Genomic DNA, 18,142 nt, shown 5'->3' with positions numbered 1-18,142 from the left:
ATGGATGGCTGTGAGCTTTGCTTCCTGAGTGCTGAGACCACAGGTGCACACTGCCGAGTCTGGCTCATTTGGTGCTGGGAATCAAACCCAAGGGTGTGTGTGTTAAGCATCTTAATGATTCTGTAGAGGGATCACACTTTGAGCCTCACCTGATTGGCATAACTCCTACTGGCCAGTTCTGGCTTTTCCTGCAGCTGGCACAGCCACAGCCTAGGCATTCCTTGGACTGGCAGGCGGATGGGGCCCACCCTCAGTGGAAGGACTGCTAATGCTCAATGGGGCTTGGTAGACCCATGTTCTTCTTTTACATAACAATGGCCACGCTGAAAATGTGGTAGCTCCTAAAAGGACAGGCCCATCAGCACTTGTGGGTATAAAGGCCTGGACTGCCACTTTATTTGGGAAATAAAGCCAAACTGGGGACAGTGTCCAAAGAGTGTAGGACCAGACTGAGTGGACAGCAGCCAGACAAGCGCACAGTTCTCACCGGAGCAGCTGAGTCCAGTTTTCCCCAATAAATTCCCCATGGCAATATTGGTCACTAATGCCAGTCCTCATTGAAGGAAGGGCTAAGGAGAATGACTGGAGGTGGTCAGGGATGAGGAGATACGGTGTCTGTTCCCCTAAGCAAGAGCCAAACTCTCTCATAACACCTGCTCCAAGGTCCACACCCCAGCTCCTGCTGTGTGCTGACCTGCCTTGTACTGCAGAGTAGACCTCTGCAGGTCCCCCTTGCCTTGGCCACTCCTGTTTTCTGGCTTCTATTTATTTGTATTTGACCAATGACAGTGTCTGTGGGAGTTGGGAGATAAGGAAGAAAGGTGGATCTGGGAACATATAGTGACTTTGGCCATGGTCACATGCCCTTGTGTGTGGTATCATGTTCCACCTCTCTGCCAGAGGGTGTGTCACCTCTGTACCACCACAGAGAAGTCAGGGCAAAGTTCAGAACGGGGAGAGGAGGGTCTGGGATAAATGCTGTGGTTCTAAGGTTCCAAGGTTTCCTCTTGGGGTGCCAGGATGCCATAGGTACACTGGACCTGAGGAAGTCAGGAATGGGGTCCACAGTCCACATTTCCCCTCAGGATGTCTGCACACTGGGCAGGAAGGGGAAAGCAGGGCCTGAGTGGAGCAGAATGTGGTCCAGTTGGGAATGCTGAATGCTGCAGGGGCAGGAGAGGAGAAAGGCCTTCTCTAAGGGCTCTTTTAGGTGAAAGCTGTCGCTCTCTAATGAAGCAGCCCTCTGAGATGATCTTAACGTTCATATTTCATTATTGGGGTGCATGTAAATGTGTAGTTGTGGTAACCTAGGGATTATGTACTTTTGGGGGGGAAGGCTGTGAGAATATCCAGGAAGGGAAGGTCATTGGCTGAAGGCTAAGGCTATCTATATGCTCATTAGCATGAAGAAGAACTCCAGCTGCTATGCTACCTGACTCAGTGCTATGGTCCTCTCAGTTGGTGGTCATGGTTACAGTTACAGAGCTAGCGTTGGAGGCTGGGAGGGGGCAGGCCCACTCCTGCCATCTCACTTCTCTGAGATGCCCAAGATTTGAGCACTCACTATGCCACCAGTTCTTGTGCCTATCTGGTGTCACACCCACTTGCCCTACACTTGTGATCTCTGCTGGGTACCCTAAGCCCAGGCTCTGATCCTACCTTGTTTTTTTGTGGTATATCCTCCCTCTCTCCTCACCTCTCAGTTCCCCAGTAATATCAGAGTTTGGAGCCTCAGAATCATCTTGTTGCTTAGCCCCACCCATGCCTCACAAAAAAAAAAAAAAAAAAAAAAACCCTCCATTTCTCTACTTCATCCTTCTTTCTGAACCTATACACCCAGGACTTTGCTCTAGAAGTCTAAGGATCCAGGAAGCTGAAGTAACTCAGCTCTGCTAAACCAGAGAGCCCGAGGAAGGTCTGGCTTGTGGTTAAAAGTACACTGGTATCACAGAGGACCTGAGGTCAGTTCCCAGAGATCACATTTGTAACTCCAGCTCCAGGGATATTGGTGTCTCTGACTTCTGCAGGTAGCCCATACATGTGTAACCCTCCCCCGCCCCAACACACATCTTTAAAAGCAATAAAGATGAATTATTTTTATGATTTTTAAAAAAATTTTATATATATGAGTACACTGTTGCTGACTTCAGACATACCAGAAGAGGGCATCAGATCCCATTACAGATGTTGTGAGCCACCGTGTGGTTGCTGGGAATTGAACTCAGGACCTTTGGAAGAGCACCAGGTGCTCTTGTTTGTTTGTTTGTTTGTTTGTTTTTCGAGACAGGGTTTCTCTGTATCGCCCTGGCTGTCCTGGAACTCACTCTGTAGACCAGGCTGGCCTCGAACTCAGACATCCGCCTGCCTCTGCCTCCCAAATGCTGGGATTAAAGGCGTGCTCACCACGCCCGGCTGAGTCTTATTTTTAACATAAGAAATGAAGTTGTGAGGGAGTGTGGTGAGCTGTTCTGAAGACTGTGACGATGTCACCTGGGAGACTGGAAAAGTCATCTATCCCAATGTCTTCAGTCCTCACCCACAACACGAGGACAGGATACTGGTGAGAGCCTGTGAGGACACAGTGGAAGGACACTGGAGACAGCACCTGCAAGGCAAGCCATAGCCAGATGTTACATATTTTTTTGATGGAGAGTTGTAGCAAGGGCTTAAAAGAGGAGGGCCCCAGATCAGAGCTGGTGATTGAGAAAGCTGCTCTGGAGAAGTGAGAAGAGGGGAGGGGTCGGTCCGCAGTAGTGAGAGGAGCAGAGAAAGATGAGATGAAGGGATGTCAGAAGGGCTCAACAGGTGAAGGTGACTGCGACTAACCCTATCAACTGGAGTTCAATCCCCAGGATCCACATGGTAGGAGGGAGTTGTGCTCTGACCTCCACGTGGGGATTCTCCTATCTCTACATCTCACCTTGCTGTTAGAGCACTCAGAACACAGGTGCATGCTGATGTGCCCAGAACTCAGGCCCGCACACTTGCATGGAAGTACTGTACTCACTGAGCTGTCTTCCCAGCCCAGTCTCCCTATTTGAAAAACAACTAGCTAGGTGGGTCCCCCAAGAACTGGAGTGGGGGCCCTCCCTGAATCTGTTGCCTGCCTGTGGATCTGGTCCCCTAACTGAGCCGCCTGGTCTGGCTCAGAGGGAGAGGACTGCCTGGTCCCAGTCAGCAGTGTGGTGATAACCAGGGGAGGCCTCCACTTTCTCAGAAGAAAAATGGGAGGAAGGATGTGGGAGGGGCTGTATGAGGGGGAGACCAGGAAGGGGGGGCTGTGTCTGGGATGTAAAGTGAACAAATAAATAAATAAATGAAAAAGGAAAAAAAAAAAAAAACCTAGCCAGTCTGTGATGATACTCATTTGTAATCTCAGCACTTGGGGAGGTTGAGGCAGGAAGATCAGGAATTTGAGGCCAGCCTGGACTCTGGTGAGCTCGACGAGGCTGGCCTGGGATACATGGGAAGTTGGTTTTTGTTTGTTTGTTTGTTTTCTTTTTTTAAAGAAAGAAAGAATGGAAAGGAAAGGAGAGGAGAGGGGAGGGGAGGGGAGGGGAGGGGAGGGGAGGGGAGGGGAGGGGAGGGGAGGGGAGGGGAGGGGAGGGGAGGGGAGAGGAGAGGAGAGGAGAGGAGAGGAGAGGAGAGGAGAGGAGAGGAGAGGAGAGGAGAGGAGAGGAGAGAAGAGAAGAGAAGAGAAAACTCTTCAGCCTGAGAAGAGTTTTCTCTGGTCAAGAGCAAAATCGGGGAGTTCAGCTCCCAGCAACCACCTCAGACTGCTGCACCCCACCTGTGACTCCAGCTCCAGGGCATCTGACATCTTCCTCTGGCTCCACAGACACAGCAAGTTTCTCCTAACATCAAACCCGGTGCACCAAGAAACCTGTGCTGCCAGCCCTCCCCCAACCCATATAAAATCTTTCCTCCCAAAACAAAACAAAACAAAACAAAACAAAACCAAAAGCCGGTGGTGGCAGTGCACGCCTTTAATCCTAACACTTGGGAGGCAGAGATAGGTGGATCTCTATAAATTCAAGGTCAACCTGGTCTACAGAGCTACGAATGCACACAAAGACACACAAACAAAATCTTCCCTCCCAAGCCCAATGTGCTGGCACACACCCTGGCAAATTTGGTTTTCAGGTCAGATTGGTCTACACAGCAAGTTCCAGGCCAGCAGAAGTTACAGACCCTGTCTTTTTTTTTTTTTTTTTAAGAAAAAGAAAACCTTCCCTCCCTTCCTTGCTTTATTATTTATTTACCTACTGTCTTTGGAATTGTGTGTGCACATGTGTATATAGGTATGGGGGACAGTGAAGGTGTCAGGGGCCCCTCCTCTATTACTCCCCAGCTATTCATTTGAGGCAAGGTCTCTCCCTAAACCTGGGGCTCCCATTTTTCCTCCAGACAGGAAGCCAGCAAGCCCCAGCTCTCCTCCTGCCTGTCACTGGGGAGCTGAAGTTCCAGGCACAGACAGGATGCCTAATTCGTCACATGAGTGCTGGAACCTTAACTCAAGGTCCTGACGATTGTACAGAAAGTGCACTTAAGTGTGGAGCCCATGCTACAGCTCTCTGTAGTTTTTATATAGGGTTTCATGTAGCCCAGGGTGGCTTTGCCTTTGAACTCACTGTAGCCCAGAAAAACCTTGAACCTCTGATTCTCCTGTCTTTACCTCCCGAGTACTAGGATAGCAGGTGAGTAAGATCATGCTAGTCTATACAGTGCTGGGGATCAGACCCAGGGCTTCATGCTAGTAGGCAAGCACTCTCCCAACTAAGCTACACCCTCAAGCCCCTGTCATTTTTTATTGGATGTTTTTATTTTGAAATAATTGAGGATTCATATGCAACTATGAGAGAGGACATGAGCAATCTTCTGTGTCTTTACCTCTTGTCCCCCAATGGTAACCCCTTGCAAATCTATAGTTATACTTCAGTCACGCTGTTGACCATATGCTCAAGTTAGGTCACTGTGGCTGCTGTAATGGCCATAAACTGGAGTCAAGGTGCAGACAAAGCTGTGCTCCCTGTAGAGGCTCAAGGGCAGAACCTGTCCCTTACCTCTCAGCTTCAGGCCTGGCTCATCTCTGTGTTCTGTCTTCATTCCATCTCTCTCTCTCTGTCTGTCTGTCTGTCTCTGTCTCTCTCTCTTTCTCTGTGTCTCTCTCTGTCTCTGTCTGTCTGTCTATCTGTCTCTCTCTCTCTCTCTCTCTCTCTCTCTCTCTCTCTCTCTCTGTGTGTGTAAGACATTGTGTGTTGTGTGTCATTTCTTCATTTCTCAGGCACCTTCCATCTATTGTTGGAAACAAGGTCCAGGCTAGCTGGCCAGTAGGTTTCCCAAATCCACTTGTCCCTGCCTGCCTCCCATGTCACCATCGCTGGGATTACAGGTGTGTGCCACTGCACTTGATCTTTTATATGGACTCAGGTCCCCAGACTTGTAAGGCAAGCACTTTATCAATGGAGTCAGCTCCTCAGCCCTACACTCTGCCAAGAAGGACTTTTTTTGTGGTGTTTTTTCGTGGTGCTCACCCAGGTAAGCTGGGATCTTCTCTCCAGAGTTCAGTTGGTCACAAGTCAGAGACCTTTCCAGAATAGACGGCCTAGGTCCTGGGCACTGGGGTGTGGGCAAGGCTTCAGGAGCCCACATCAGCCTAGCTCAGCAGTGTAGACAGGGCTTTTCTTTGCCAGGATTCTGTTCACCCTCCTTCCACGCCGCCCTGTCTTAACTCCTGGCAACCACTACCGTGTTCCCTATCTCTATGATTTTGCCATCTCAAGAATGATATATAAATGGAACCATGCAGTGTGCGATTTTTCTTTTTACTTACTTGGCTTTTTTTCACACTTTTCAATAACTCAAAAGATTGAAACCAGCTCTCAGTTGTCCTGAGGTCCCCTTGCGAAGCTATGTCTCGCATCAAAATGTCCTTTTTTTATCTGGGTATATTCCCCAGCCTGTGCGTACAACCATCTACCACTCTCCCACTAAAGAACACCTGGGTCCTCTCCAGTTTGGAGCTGTCCTGGAGAAAGCTGTTGTGAACATATCTGTGGGCAGGTTTGGGTGAATGTGAGATTTCATTTCTCTGTGAGGGACACTCGGGATTGAACACACTGGGCTAACAAGTTCTTAGTCATAATAAGACTACAAACTCTCTGCTGATGGATGTCTATTCCATCCCTGTCTAGAGGATATGATGACGTGGTCTCTTCACATGCAGCCAGCAGCTGCTAGGGTTCTAGTGGCAGGGCAGGCTATTCTGTGCAGTGCCCTCACAGGGGCTACTTCCTGTGGCAGAAGTGACTGAGTCTCTCTTGTTGGTTTTTCTTTCTGTTTCTAATTCTTTTATTTTCGTTCTTTTCCTTCTCTCTCTCTCTCTCTCTCTCTCTCTCTCTCTCTTTTCTTTTGAGACAGGGTTTTTCTATAAAGGCCTAGTTGTCTTGAAATTCACTCTGTAGACCAGGTTGGCCTCAGACACACAGAGACCAGTCTGCCTCTGCCTCCCTAGCACTGGGATTAAATGTGTGCACCACCACCCAGCATTTACTTGATCCTTCTGTATAGTTCTGTCTGTCTGTCTGTCTGTCTGTCTGTCTCTCTCTCTCTCTCTCTCTCTCTGAATTCTGAGTTCAGAGTTCTTTACAAACACTAAGTAGAATACTAAGTACAAATACTGATATGACATATGGGTTTTTTTTTTCTCCTATGTTGTAACAAACTTTCTATTTAATGAAAATCAATCTATTGCTTACCCAAACATCAAGTCTAGTTCTTCATTGAGCCCTAGTCTCAAAGGTGCAGTTGATAAAATGGCTGTGTTTAAAAGTCTCATACTTTTCTCTTTTGCACTAAATTGTGACCCACTGAATCCACATTTTACAGAGCCTAGGGGTGTTCTGACTTTGGGTGTGTGCTCATTCTGGCTTTCCTCCATTGAAAACTTTAGGATCTTTAAGCTCAGGTGGGCACATTTTCCCATAAGCCCACCTATAGGCAATGCTATAGCACAGTGCCTTGTCCTCTGCTTCTGCATCCTTTCCGCCCATCTTCTGTATCATTACACAAGCCTGGGCTAGTGGCAGTGTACACCTCAAACATGGGATGAACACTCAGTAGTCACTCTCTCAGCTCTTTCACCAGCTATGAGTTTCTACACTGATGACTGCCTATTGCAGAGGGAAGGTTCTCTGACTGAGGTTGAGAGCGGCGTTAATGCAGGGGTATAAACACAAATGCTCTGGGGCCTCCCTGACCAATAATTCGTAGAGAGGTGTCCCATGCCTGATGCTGAGATTTTCACTTAATAGCTTATGTCTTCTGGGGGAAACACTGTACATCCATGTAGGATGCCTGTGAGATATATATATATATATATATATATATATATATATATATATATGTATATGTATATATATATATATATATATATATATGTATGTATGTATATATCAGGCTATTGCTGTTACTTCTGGTTGCCTACTAGAAATAAATGGTAAGACACTATTTCTCACTATTTCTGAGGATATTATACATTTAGATGCAGGTGCAGGACATAGAGAAATCAAGCTAGAACCAACCTGAAAACTTCTCCCTGCTGGCTGGCTTCCATAGTGTCTAACAATGTAACAGTGTGTGTGTGTGTGTGTGTGATACATATATATTTTTAAGACAGGATGTTTGTTTGTTTTTGCATAACTCTGGCCATACTGGAAAGAACTTTCTCTATAGACCAGGCTTACCTCAAACTCAGAGATTCATCTGCCTCTGCCTCCTGAGTGCTGGGATTAAGGCATACACCACCACACCTGACTTTTTTATTATTATTATATTTTAAAGTTAGCTTACAAAGTAGTGTAGTTTTGGTTAACTTATCTCTACCCCTGAATTGAACTTTGAGTGCTGAACCAGTCTCGCATGGCTAAGGTGGACAAGTCACATATTTTTCTTGCCTCTTACCCATCTCTCTCATCTGATAAGTTCTACGTGGGCAGAAACATTTCGGTTCATTTCGTTCTCAGTGTGCTTTATTGCCTGACTCTCAACTAATAAGGACACCACACTCTTTTATTGAATAAACAGAAGGGAGGAGGAGGCACTTCCCAGATGATAACAAGGCGTCCTTAAGATGGGATCAGGCCAGAGGCCACAGGAGCCTGGTGAGTCTGGATGCCTGCAGGGGGATTTTCATGGTCAGCCAGGACTTGTGAGCTGGAACAAAGCAAATAGAGGTAGATATATGCAATAGAATCTTAATCCAAGCTTAAATAAACAAGTAAATAAATAGTAAAATTGATGCATGCGTTGTGACCTGAAAGAGCCCAGGAGTGTACTGTGCTAGAGTGTTGGATTGGTTTATGGAAAAATAAAAGATTAGCAGTTGCCAAGGTCTTGGGAGTGGGAGAGAGGGATGAATATATGGAATAGGGTGGGGGTGGGGCCTTCAGGCAAGTGAAGCTATTCTATGGGACACCAGAGAGATGGGTGCACAGAGATCATTACGCAGTTGTCAAAGCTTGTAGAACTGCTAGTGAGAACTCGAGGCTGGGGACTGCCTCACTGAAAGAGTGTGAGACCCTGGGTTTGATCCCTAGTATGGCAAACAAAACAAACAAACAAACAAACAAACAAACAGTTGTGGAGAAGTATGCCTATGATCCTAGCACTCAGGAGATAGAGGCAGGTGGATTAGGAGTTCAAGGTTATCTTCTGTTACATAGCAACTCTAATTCCTCCTAGGCTCCATTGGACCCTGTTTCAGAAGGAAGGAAGGAAGGAAGGAAGGAAGGAAGGAAGGAAAGAAAGGAAAGAAAGAAAGGAAGGAAGGAAGCAAGCAAGCAAGGAAGGAAGGACCCTATTTCAGAAGGAAGGAAGGAAGGAAGGAAGGAAGGAAGGAAGGAAGGAAGGAAGCAAGGAAGCAAGGAAGCAAGGAAGCAAGGAAGCAAGGAAAGGAAGGAAGCAAGGAAGGAAGGAAGGAAGGAAGGAAGGAAGGAAGGACCCTGTTTCAGAAGGAAGAAAGGAAGAAAGAAAGGAAGGAAGCAAGCAAGGAAGGAAGGAAGGAAGGAAGGAAGGAAGGAAGGAAGGAAGGAAGGAAGTGCTATCACTCAGAGGGTAAAGGTCCCTGCTACCTAACCTGATGACTTGAAGTGGAGCCCTGTTCCCAACACTGTAGGAGAGAAACTGATTCATAGACATTTTTTCAACTACCTCTATCTAGATACATACCATGGCATGGAGGCAAACATGTGAGTGCATACACACACATACACACACACACATACACATACAGAGAGATAAATAAATAAATAAATAAATGTAAAAAGGAAGAAAAGTGACAAGCTGTGGCCTGCTCTTTTCACTTTTCTGGAGGAGTGCTTTGCATATGTATAGACTGTATGTGACATACACAAGCACGCAAGTCATATGTGTGCTTGCACACACAGCACATGCTTGCACATGCCCACACTCACAGATGTTGGTATTCTTTACACACTGTCCTGTACCTATTGCTTCCCCACCCGACTTGTATCTGAGACTCTTCTAGATCAATATATATCTTCTTATTGATATGTCCTTAGAAAGCATTAAGTGATTGTCTTAGGGTTTTTTGTTGTTGTTGTTGTTGTTTGTTTTGTTTTGTTTTGTTTTTGTTTTTGTTTTTTTGAGACAGGGTTTCTCTGTATAGCCCTGGCTGTCCTGGAACTCACTCTGTAGACCAGGCTGGCCTCGAACTCAGAAATCTGCCTGCCTCTGCCTCCCAAGTGCTGGGATTAAAGGCCTGCGCACCACTGCCCGGCTTAAGTGATTGTCTTACAGGCACTATTTATGCCTGTCACTCTGCTGACACGACGTAATCTATTATGTGCTGATGGGATTCAGATTCCAAATTCTTACCATAAATGCAGCATTCTGGGGTCTAGACTCACTGTAGCCTAGTCCAACACCAGCCTGGTCCCTCTTAGCTGCCTCGCCCAGCTCAGGCATCTGGGGCGGGTGCTGGCCCTGATTTCCTGAACCCACATCTTGTCTTATTTGTTGTCAGATACTGGGTGTGGTCAGGAAGGCCGGGCTGCCATGCCTCCTGGTACCATTACAGAGTCCCCGTCCAGACTGGCAGAGCGAAGGAGAGTAGTGCGCAGTCAGGACTGTGAGCACCGTGGTAATCTCGCTGACTTTAATGCCATTGTTCCCTGCTGACTGACTGACAAGTGCCTGAGAACCAGATCCACTTTCCGACACTTATCCCCGATTGGGGTGCTTGGCGTGGCTTCCCTACCAGCTCTGAGGAGGACAGAAGAGGGCTGCCACAGCCTGCAGAGAAGGGTCAGAGGGATGGGGTGCCTGTGCTGTGATCTCAGGTAGAGGCAGGAAGATCAGGAGTTCCCAAGAGCATACTCTGCTACATAGCAAGAATGAGGCCAGGCTGGACTACATGATGTCCTCTCTCAAAAAGGGGTGGGGGAGGTGGCTCAACAGTTAAGCCATTGACGGCTCTTACAGAAGACCCCAGGACTGTTGTTAATTCCAGCTCTAGGGGATACAACTCCTTTTTGCCTTTGCAGGCAGCTGAACACATGAACATACCCACACACATACACACAATTCCAAATAAAAGTAATCTTTTTAAAAATGATATATTTTTATTATCTCTATTTTTTTTCATAAAGTTTTTTTTTTTTTTTTTTGGTTTGGTTTTTGGTTTTGGTTTTTCGAGACAGGGTTTCTCTGTATAGCCCTGGCTGTCCTGGAGCTCACTTTGTAGACCAGGCTGGCCTCGAACTCAGAAAGCCGCCTGCCTCTGCCTCCCGAGTGCTGGGATTAAAGGCGTGGGCAACCACGCCCGGCTCTCATAAAGTTTTAAGACAGTAAAAGGTGCTCATGCCTGGGAGACGCTCTGGAGGCAGCACAACCAGGCAGGGCTTAGGGCTTAGATTCCAAAGTGTCCTTCATGTGAGCAGAGTGGCCAGGTCTCTGTGGCAGGAAAACCTAATCCAGCAGGGCAGGGCCTTGACCTCAGCCTCTTCACAGCAAACTGCTGTCTGCTATGTCCTTGGGGAGCATCGCTCTCAGGCATCCAGCAGGCTCACTCTCTGTGCTCAGTCTCTGGTCCCTCCTCACTGGTTTATTCCCACACAAGCTGGCCCTTACTCAGCTCTTTGAACTCATTTGCTCTGCAGGTCAAGAGCGTCAGATACTTTGCTAGTTGGGATCTGGTTTTTGGAGGCGGGACTCTAGGAAGACCAAGTGACCAAAACCAGATTTGGCTGACCCTATATTGTGAAAGACTTTGATGTCTGTGTCGACTAGCCAAGCTCCACCAGAGATCTTAATTAGGTCCTGAGTGCTGCAAGCGTGTCAAAGCCTTCCTCTCATAGTGCGCACGGGAACACCACCTTAGAGGAGAGCATTTCCTTGGTAGGTAACATCTGCAGCACTTAAAAGGCTCCTGCTGTGTGCGAGCACATAGCTGTGTGTATACATGCCCATAGTGTGGAGCTGTGTGGACACAGAATGCTTGCAGCGATTTGTGGAAGATGGGCATGCAGGTGCATTTTCAAAGATACTTGTACACAGTCTTGAAGTTCATCACGGATGGGTCTGGGTCTGGCAAGGGCTCAGAGCTGAAGATCACACGCACCGACGGATGGGGCAATGCTTCTTGCTTCGATCCCTAACTCATTATTAAGTGCCTAGCTCTTTGCAGACGCTCCCTGCTCCTCCCCCGCTCCAGGCTGCAGCAGCGCAGGCGCCAAGCCGAGCCGAGCTCGGAGCGAGGGCGGGCAGCCGCGCTCCGGGGCCGGGGTCCCAAGGGAGCAGGTGAGCGACCCGCACCGCGCGGCCCCCACGGCCCTAGGCGAACACACCGCCCAGCAGCGCTGCGCCAGCGCCCCCGCCTTCCCTGCTGGCAGTGCTGCCTCGCCTCTGCTGGCATCCCCCTCCTCCCTCTGCCTGGCATCCCTTCTCTTCCATGCCTGGCATCCCTCCTTCTGCTCCCTGGCATCCCTCCTCCCCTTGCCTGGCATCCCTCCTCCTCCTGCTGGCATTCCTTTTCCTCTTTCTGCCTGGCATTCCTCTTCCTGCTGCCTGGCATCCTTCCTCCTTCTACCTGGCATCCTTCCTCCCCTACCTGGCATCCCTCCTCCCTCTACCTGGCATCCTTGATCATCCCGCTGCCTGGCATCCTTGATCCTTCGTCTTCCTGGCATCCTTCCCTTTACCTGTCATCCCTCCTCCCCTTGACTGGCATCCCTTCCTCTACCCACCTGGCATTTCCCTGCTTTCCCTTGCTTGGCATCTTCCCTTTACCTGGCCAGTCCCCTCCTCCCTATCTGGCATCCTCCTTCTCCCTTGCTGACATCTTCGCATCTCTCCCCGTGCTCCCCATGCTCTTGATTCTCTCCATTCCCTCTGCCTGGCATCCTCCCTGACCTAGTTAGTACCTCTTTCTCCTACCCTCTTCTAACCAACTCCCATCCAGGCTGACACCTCATCCCTACCTGAAACTCTCTCTTCCCACCTCTACTTGGAACCTTCCTATGCTCCCTCCACCTGCATCCCCCGCCCCCATCCTTGTCTGGCACCCTGCTGCCTGGCACCTTCCCTTCCCTGTCTGGCACCACCCTCCTCCCCACTGCCTGGCACCTCCCTCATGCCTAGCACTTTGCCCACCTGCTCCTCCTGGCAGCCTTCTCCCACTTGGCCTATCTGGCAACCTCTCACTCTTTCCCTACCTGGCACCTTCCTCCTTGCCCACTGCCCGGTACTTTCCCAGACTCCACTTGCTCCTCTCCTTCCTGGACAGCCCTCTCCCATTCAAGTTATCGATCTGTCCTCCCTGACTGCACACTCCCACCCCCAACCTCGGACTGCAGTCTTTCCCCTACTTTATATTTCTACTTCATCCCCCTTGGCACTTCTGTCACATGGCCCACATCCCACCTCAGCATCCTCAGCCTGGGTCCCACTCCATCTTCCACCTGTATGCTCTGCATGTTCCTGGACCACTCTCAAACCTGCCCCGCCCCATCTATGATACTGTATTCTCTTGCCCCAAGTCTGAGGCCTCTCTACTCTTCCCAGGAGGGAATGGCCACTGTGTGGGGAGGGGAGAAGGAAACTCAGAAGGCAGTAAGTACAGGATTGCCTGGAGCAGCCCTGGCCAGAAGGTCTCTTCTAGCTTCAAAGTCCCATTCACACCCCTATGACCTGCCTTCATCTGTTGGGAACAGGTCTGTGCCTGGGCTCTCATCTCCTGGCAGAAGGTCTCTGTCCTGGGCCCTGTCCATGTGCATCAGGCACATACTGTGCCCACCTTGAGTTTCCCTGGCTTCAGGTTGTATCGGGCTGGCCCCTTCTGTACGATCTCCCATATTCTTCCTCAGACCTCCTGTGGGCCTTTAAAGGAAGCCTGGAATGTAGCCTCCCCACAAGGCCCTTGAGAGCCTGCCCTGGGGCTCAGGATCCAGGCCACTCCTCCCACAGCCCTCTCCTTTCAGATTCTCCTCAGCATGGCCCTTGGTGCTACAGGAGTGGCAGGCTCTGGGCCCAGGCACCAAGTGGGCACTGGATGACTCCTCACTTGCAGGACCCTGCCATCTATGACTCCAGGTGTTCAGCACCCACCCAACCACCGTGGTACAGGTAGGTGCTTTCTTCCCTGCCAGCCTTGGAGCAGGAGCTTCGACGAAAGCCTGCCAGCTGTAGGCTCTGGCCCTGCTTTCCTCCCCGGCCCCAACTGTCTGCCCACTGGTCCCAAGCGTCCACACAGTGTCTCCATGCATCTCTTCCAGCATGGGGCACTCTCCTGAACCTGATGACATCTACCATTTAGCACCTTCCTCCACATCTGTACTACCTCTTCTAAGTGTCCCTGCATCTCCCTCGGAGTCCCTAGGTCCTGCTTCGCAAAGCCCCTCTGGTCTAAGAACAAGTTAATCTGAAACCAAGTTCATGCGATTTGATTTGGTTTCTGGATTTGATTTCCTCTGCATCTGCCCTATCCACAGACCCTTGGATGCATGTCATCTCTCCATTCACACGTGCCTCCCAGGAACCCCAATGCTTCCTCTCACCCAGGGATCCCCATTACCTGAAAGGAGTCTGCTGGTTCTTGACAGACAGGCTGAGCAAAGCCCCTCAGAGGCCTCAGACAAGGGGTTGTTCTTGATGGAGGGAGCTGTGGCAGCCATCCTCTGCTGCCATGCAGGCTTCAAGCTTGGATGAACTCTTTTCAGGAAAAGAGGAGGGTGGCTTTGGGGAGTCTCACACCAGTTTCCCCTTGTCCAGAGGGACATACCTGGCTTAGGAAAGGAAGGCCACTTTTCACGAACCTTTCTGGATATGGGAAAGGGCTAAAAGAAGTACCATAGGCGGTGTGGACCTCTAAGGAGGGGGCATCAGGAGACCCTGAACAGATGCAGCTTCAAGGCAGTCTTGGAAGACAGGGCTTCAGAAGGCCTGATGCTGTGGGGTATGTGTAGGCAGTGAGGCCTCTCTTGGCCTCTACTTCCTCAGAGTAGGGCAAGAAGTCACCCCAGGCCTGTCCCTAATACTCTCCCTCCACCTTCAACACACACACACACACACACAACTGGGCCCAGCTCAGGAAAAAAAATGGTATAGGGCTTTGCCAGCTGAGTAAGACAAGCTTGGCTCCGAGTGTTAGAGCCACATGGTGACTGTGAACAAGTCACCTGCCACCAATATCCTTGAAACAAGCACAGTGAGGGCATGCCCACATCGATACTGGGAGTCTCGGAAAAGTTGGGACTCCCGTTTCCTTTCTCGCTGCAGCACCTCAGGTGACAAGGAGACCTCATCCTAAGTCTGTAGGGGACTTTTGTAGTGAAGATTCCCAAAGCAAATGGGCAAACAGATGGATCCATCAGGCTTGTTCTGGAGCAGGCTCAGGCTCAGAATCCTAAGGTTTTAGTTAGAGGAGGCTGAAAGTGGGGGATGGTGCAGTCTCTAGCAGGTGCACAGAAGCCGTCCGTCCTGGGCTAAGGTTCAGTAGGCTCGTTTAAGGGTGGACTGAGTTAAGCCCCTGATGCTTTCAGTAGCCACAAGTGGGTCCCTGAAGGGCATTATCTCACTGTAAGGCTGGGCACTGCGGGGGAGAAAGAAAACCTGAGAGGACTGGGGTTTCAGACAGTGATAACTGGTCGCAGCGTGGCCTGGGCCACTAGATGGCTCCTGGGGAGCCAGGAACCCCAGCACACCTGCCTTCACTGTTTGGGGTGGCAAAGTATAGGGCTTGTTTGGGTTTCGATTGAGAATCACACGAGCATGAAGTCAGCTCTCATGAATTTGCTGGCCAGGGCACGCGTACAGGCATTTGGATGTGCACGGGCCCTTCTGTGGCTTAATGGTAGCCTGTTCAGTGTAGCTGCTGGCCCCAAGGACTCAGTGTGCCCTTGGGAGTGTTAGTGAGTTGAAGGTGTCACTGGGAGGTGGCTTTGCTTCTGGGAGGTGGGTGAGTGAAGGACCCTGGGCTTTGGTAGGCTTCTAAGCCTCTGGAATAGACACGGGACCAACCTGAGGCCCCCGTTTGCCTGCTGCTGGTGGACGCTTAGCCTAGAGACATCTCCTAAGACTGTGGCTCTTGTCCCCAGTATCCTTTGATGGTGAGGTGTGTGGAAACCTGGGAAACTCACAAGAGACTTGGTGGGAGAGCTGCTGTTCCCTTAAGCCATGCGACACACACTCTGCTCCCTTTTTTCCCAGCTGTGAAACCAGTTTCCTTGTGACCTAAGCTTACTTCTAGGCAATTTGAGAATGTGCCTCCCAAGTATGGCTCCGCACATGCCTTTACTGGAATTTACAAACTTGGATCGACTCCCATTTGCACCGTTTCTCTAGACTACAGAACACTCTGTGGCCTGGAGGGAGGAACAGCGTGCTCAGGGAGGGCAGAGGAGCAAAGAGAAGGTGCCGCAGGCAGGCGTACTTTCCACCATGTTCCAGAAAGGGCTTGGTGGCCTTGCAGAGTCAGTGATGCAGGGAAAATTGGTACCGAGGGTAGTTGGGGAAGGGAAATGTGTTGTAGCCCAGGGCGAGGCTAGCGTGAGAGCAAACTCTGTGGCTCTGTGATTCCTGCATCCAGATTTCCCCTTCCTTAAGCTAAAACCCAACTGTTTGATCAAACTTCTGCTATTTCAGCCTGTCTCTTGTGAGTTATATAAAGAATACAGTGCGATAGAACTGAGTGAAGTCTTCAGCAATGTCCCAACAGTGTCCCACGACTGGGGTGTGAGCTGTGTCATGCTGACTGGCCAGACAGATCTTTATGCAGCATGCTTAAATGAAGATAAAATTTTAGAGTCCCTGAGAGCTGGAGAAATGACTTAGAGGTTCTGCAGAGCACTTGTTGGTTTTTGCTGAAGACCCCAGTTTGGTTCTGTGATTCCAGCTCCAAGAGCTCTCCTGCCTTCTTCTGACCTCCACCTGCACCAGGCCTACATGTGGTGCTCGTACTGTGGTGCTGCAGGCAAGCAAAACAAACGAACAAAACAAAACAAAACAAGCCGGGCAGTGGTGGTGCATGCCTTTAATTCCAGCACTTGGGAGGCAGAGACAGGTGGATTTCTGAGTTCAAGGCCAGCCTGGTCTACAGCAGAGTGAGTTCCAGGACAGCCAAGGCTACACAGAGAAACCCTGTCTTGAAAACCAAACCAAACTAAACCAAAACAAAACAAAAAAACCTTGTACACATTAAAATCAAATCTATTATTTTTAAAATTTAGAGAAACTAGTAAAGAGATTACTTTTTTCCAGAACTAGCCATCATGTTGATGTGTGTGACTGTGTGTCTGATACACACAGGAGTTTGCCTCACGCAGCTCCACAGTCAGACTCATTCCATGTCCATATTGCTATGGAGTAGAGACTTTCCCAGCCTCTGACTCTAGCCTGGACCTCAGGGGTTGCAGACTGTAGAGTTTTTCTGCTCCCATCCTTTCCATCGGGCTCTCCTACACATCCAATCTCTTTTGAGGAACAATTAGCTCTACCTTTCCAGAGAGGCTCCCCTGCGGGCTGGACAGACTTGTGGCAGATGGTGAGTGCTGCCTCCTGAGCTGGGCATGGTGATGCTTGCATACCTGCAATCCCATCCTCAGGTTGCTGAGGCAGAGGGATTGTCTTAAGTTCAAGGATAGCGTGGACTACTTAGTAGATTAAAGATGCATACTCACACAGGGACATCAGTTCTCCAAATGCAAGTGTCTTGTTTGCAAAATTGGACACAAAGCCCTTCTTCTTCAGGGTCTCCTTGCCTGCGAGTGCAAGACACTGCACAAGCGCTAAGCTGGGAACGATGCTGTAGCCTCGTCCTCCACAGGTGCCACCTATAAGGTTGCATCCCCTGCTCAGAGTGTCCACATTGCATCATTGGTCAGCATGGTTGTCCAGCCTTTGCTGTACTCTGAACTCCCGTAAGGCTTGATCTTAGTGTATTCTGTCTTTATAGCCAACACCTCCCATTCTGTTGGATCTGCATGTCGGAGGGGGCGTCTCTCTTGCCTTTCATAAAGTTTTACTTTGTCGTGTTTGTGGCCCTGTCAATCGTATACCACAGACAAGTCACATCCCAGCGCCCAGTTTCACTTCTAACCTCTCCCAGAACATCACTGTGGGTTTTTTTTAGTCCTCTCTTGACTCAGTTTCCTCTCTTTACAACTGCCCTATTAGGCCTCTTAATTCAGAAGAAAGTGCTTAGACACCTTTGAACCAGGGTTTCAAGTAGTCTAGGCTGGCCTCAACTTGATGTGTATCTGAGAGGTTCCTTGAACTTCTGGCCACCTCCCAAATGCTGGCATTACAGCCATGTCTTATGTAGTTCTCGGGTTTGAACCCAAAACTCTGTGCATGTTTGAAAGCGGCCCCTTCAGTGGGCAGTGGCCCAGCTTTTGAGACACTCCAGCATCTGCCTGCTTCCTGGGTAGCTCTCAGACCTGGGAGCAGAGCACTCAGGCACCACAGGAAGTGGAGCGCAGCAGGTGGGTGGACAACAGCAGCCAATGTTGCTGGACTTTCTTGATTGTTTTAAAAATGTTTCCTGGTTAATTGAGCCTCGGAACACTATGGTGTCAATATGGTTAGAATGGTCATCACTTTTAAGATGATCATACTGAGGCTCAGA

General features: G+C 49.5%; 1 protein-coding gene across 3 annotated transcripts in view; it reads left to right on the top strand.

The window, feature by feature from the left end:
* The first annotated feature begins 11,711 nt into the window (after nucleotides 1–11,711).
* The window catches only part of Smarcd3 (SWI/SNF related, matrix associated, actin dependent regulator of chromatin, subfamily d, member 3), a 31,835-nt gene continuing 25,404 nt past the window's right edge, over nucleotides 11,712–18,142 (top strand). For 2 of the 3 annotated variants that reach the window (XR_003955694.1, XM_006535799.1), the window contains exons 1-2: nucleotides 11,712–11,820; nucleotides 13,500–13,644. The gene's annotated coding sequence lies outside the window, so the exon portion shown is untranslated. The remainder of the gene's footprint in view (nucleotides 11,821–13,499; nucleotides 13,645–18,142) is intronic. The other variant, XM_030254770.1, reaches the window with a different exon arrangement.

The sequence above is a fragment of the Mus musculus genome, chromosome 5, assembly GCF_000001635.26.
Source record: "Mus musculus strain C57BL/6J chromosome 5, GRCm38.p6 C57BL/6J".
Taxonomy (NCBI): domain Eukaryota; kingdom Metazoa; phylum Chordata; class Mammalia; order Rodentia; family Muridae; genus Mus; species Mus musculus.
The sequence above is the reverse complement of the archived record's forward strand: the minus strand, read 5'-3'. Positions and strand labels throughout refer to the sequence as shown.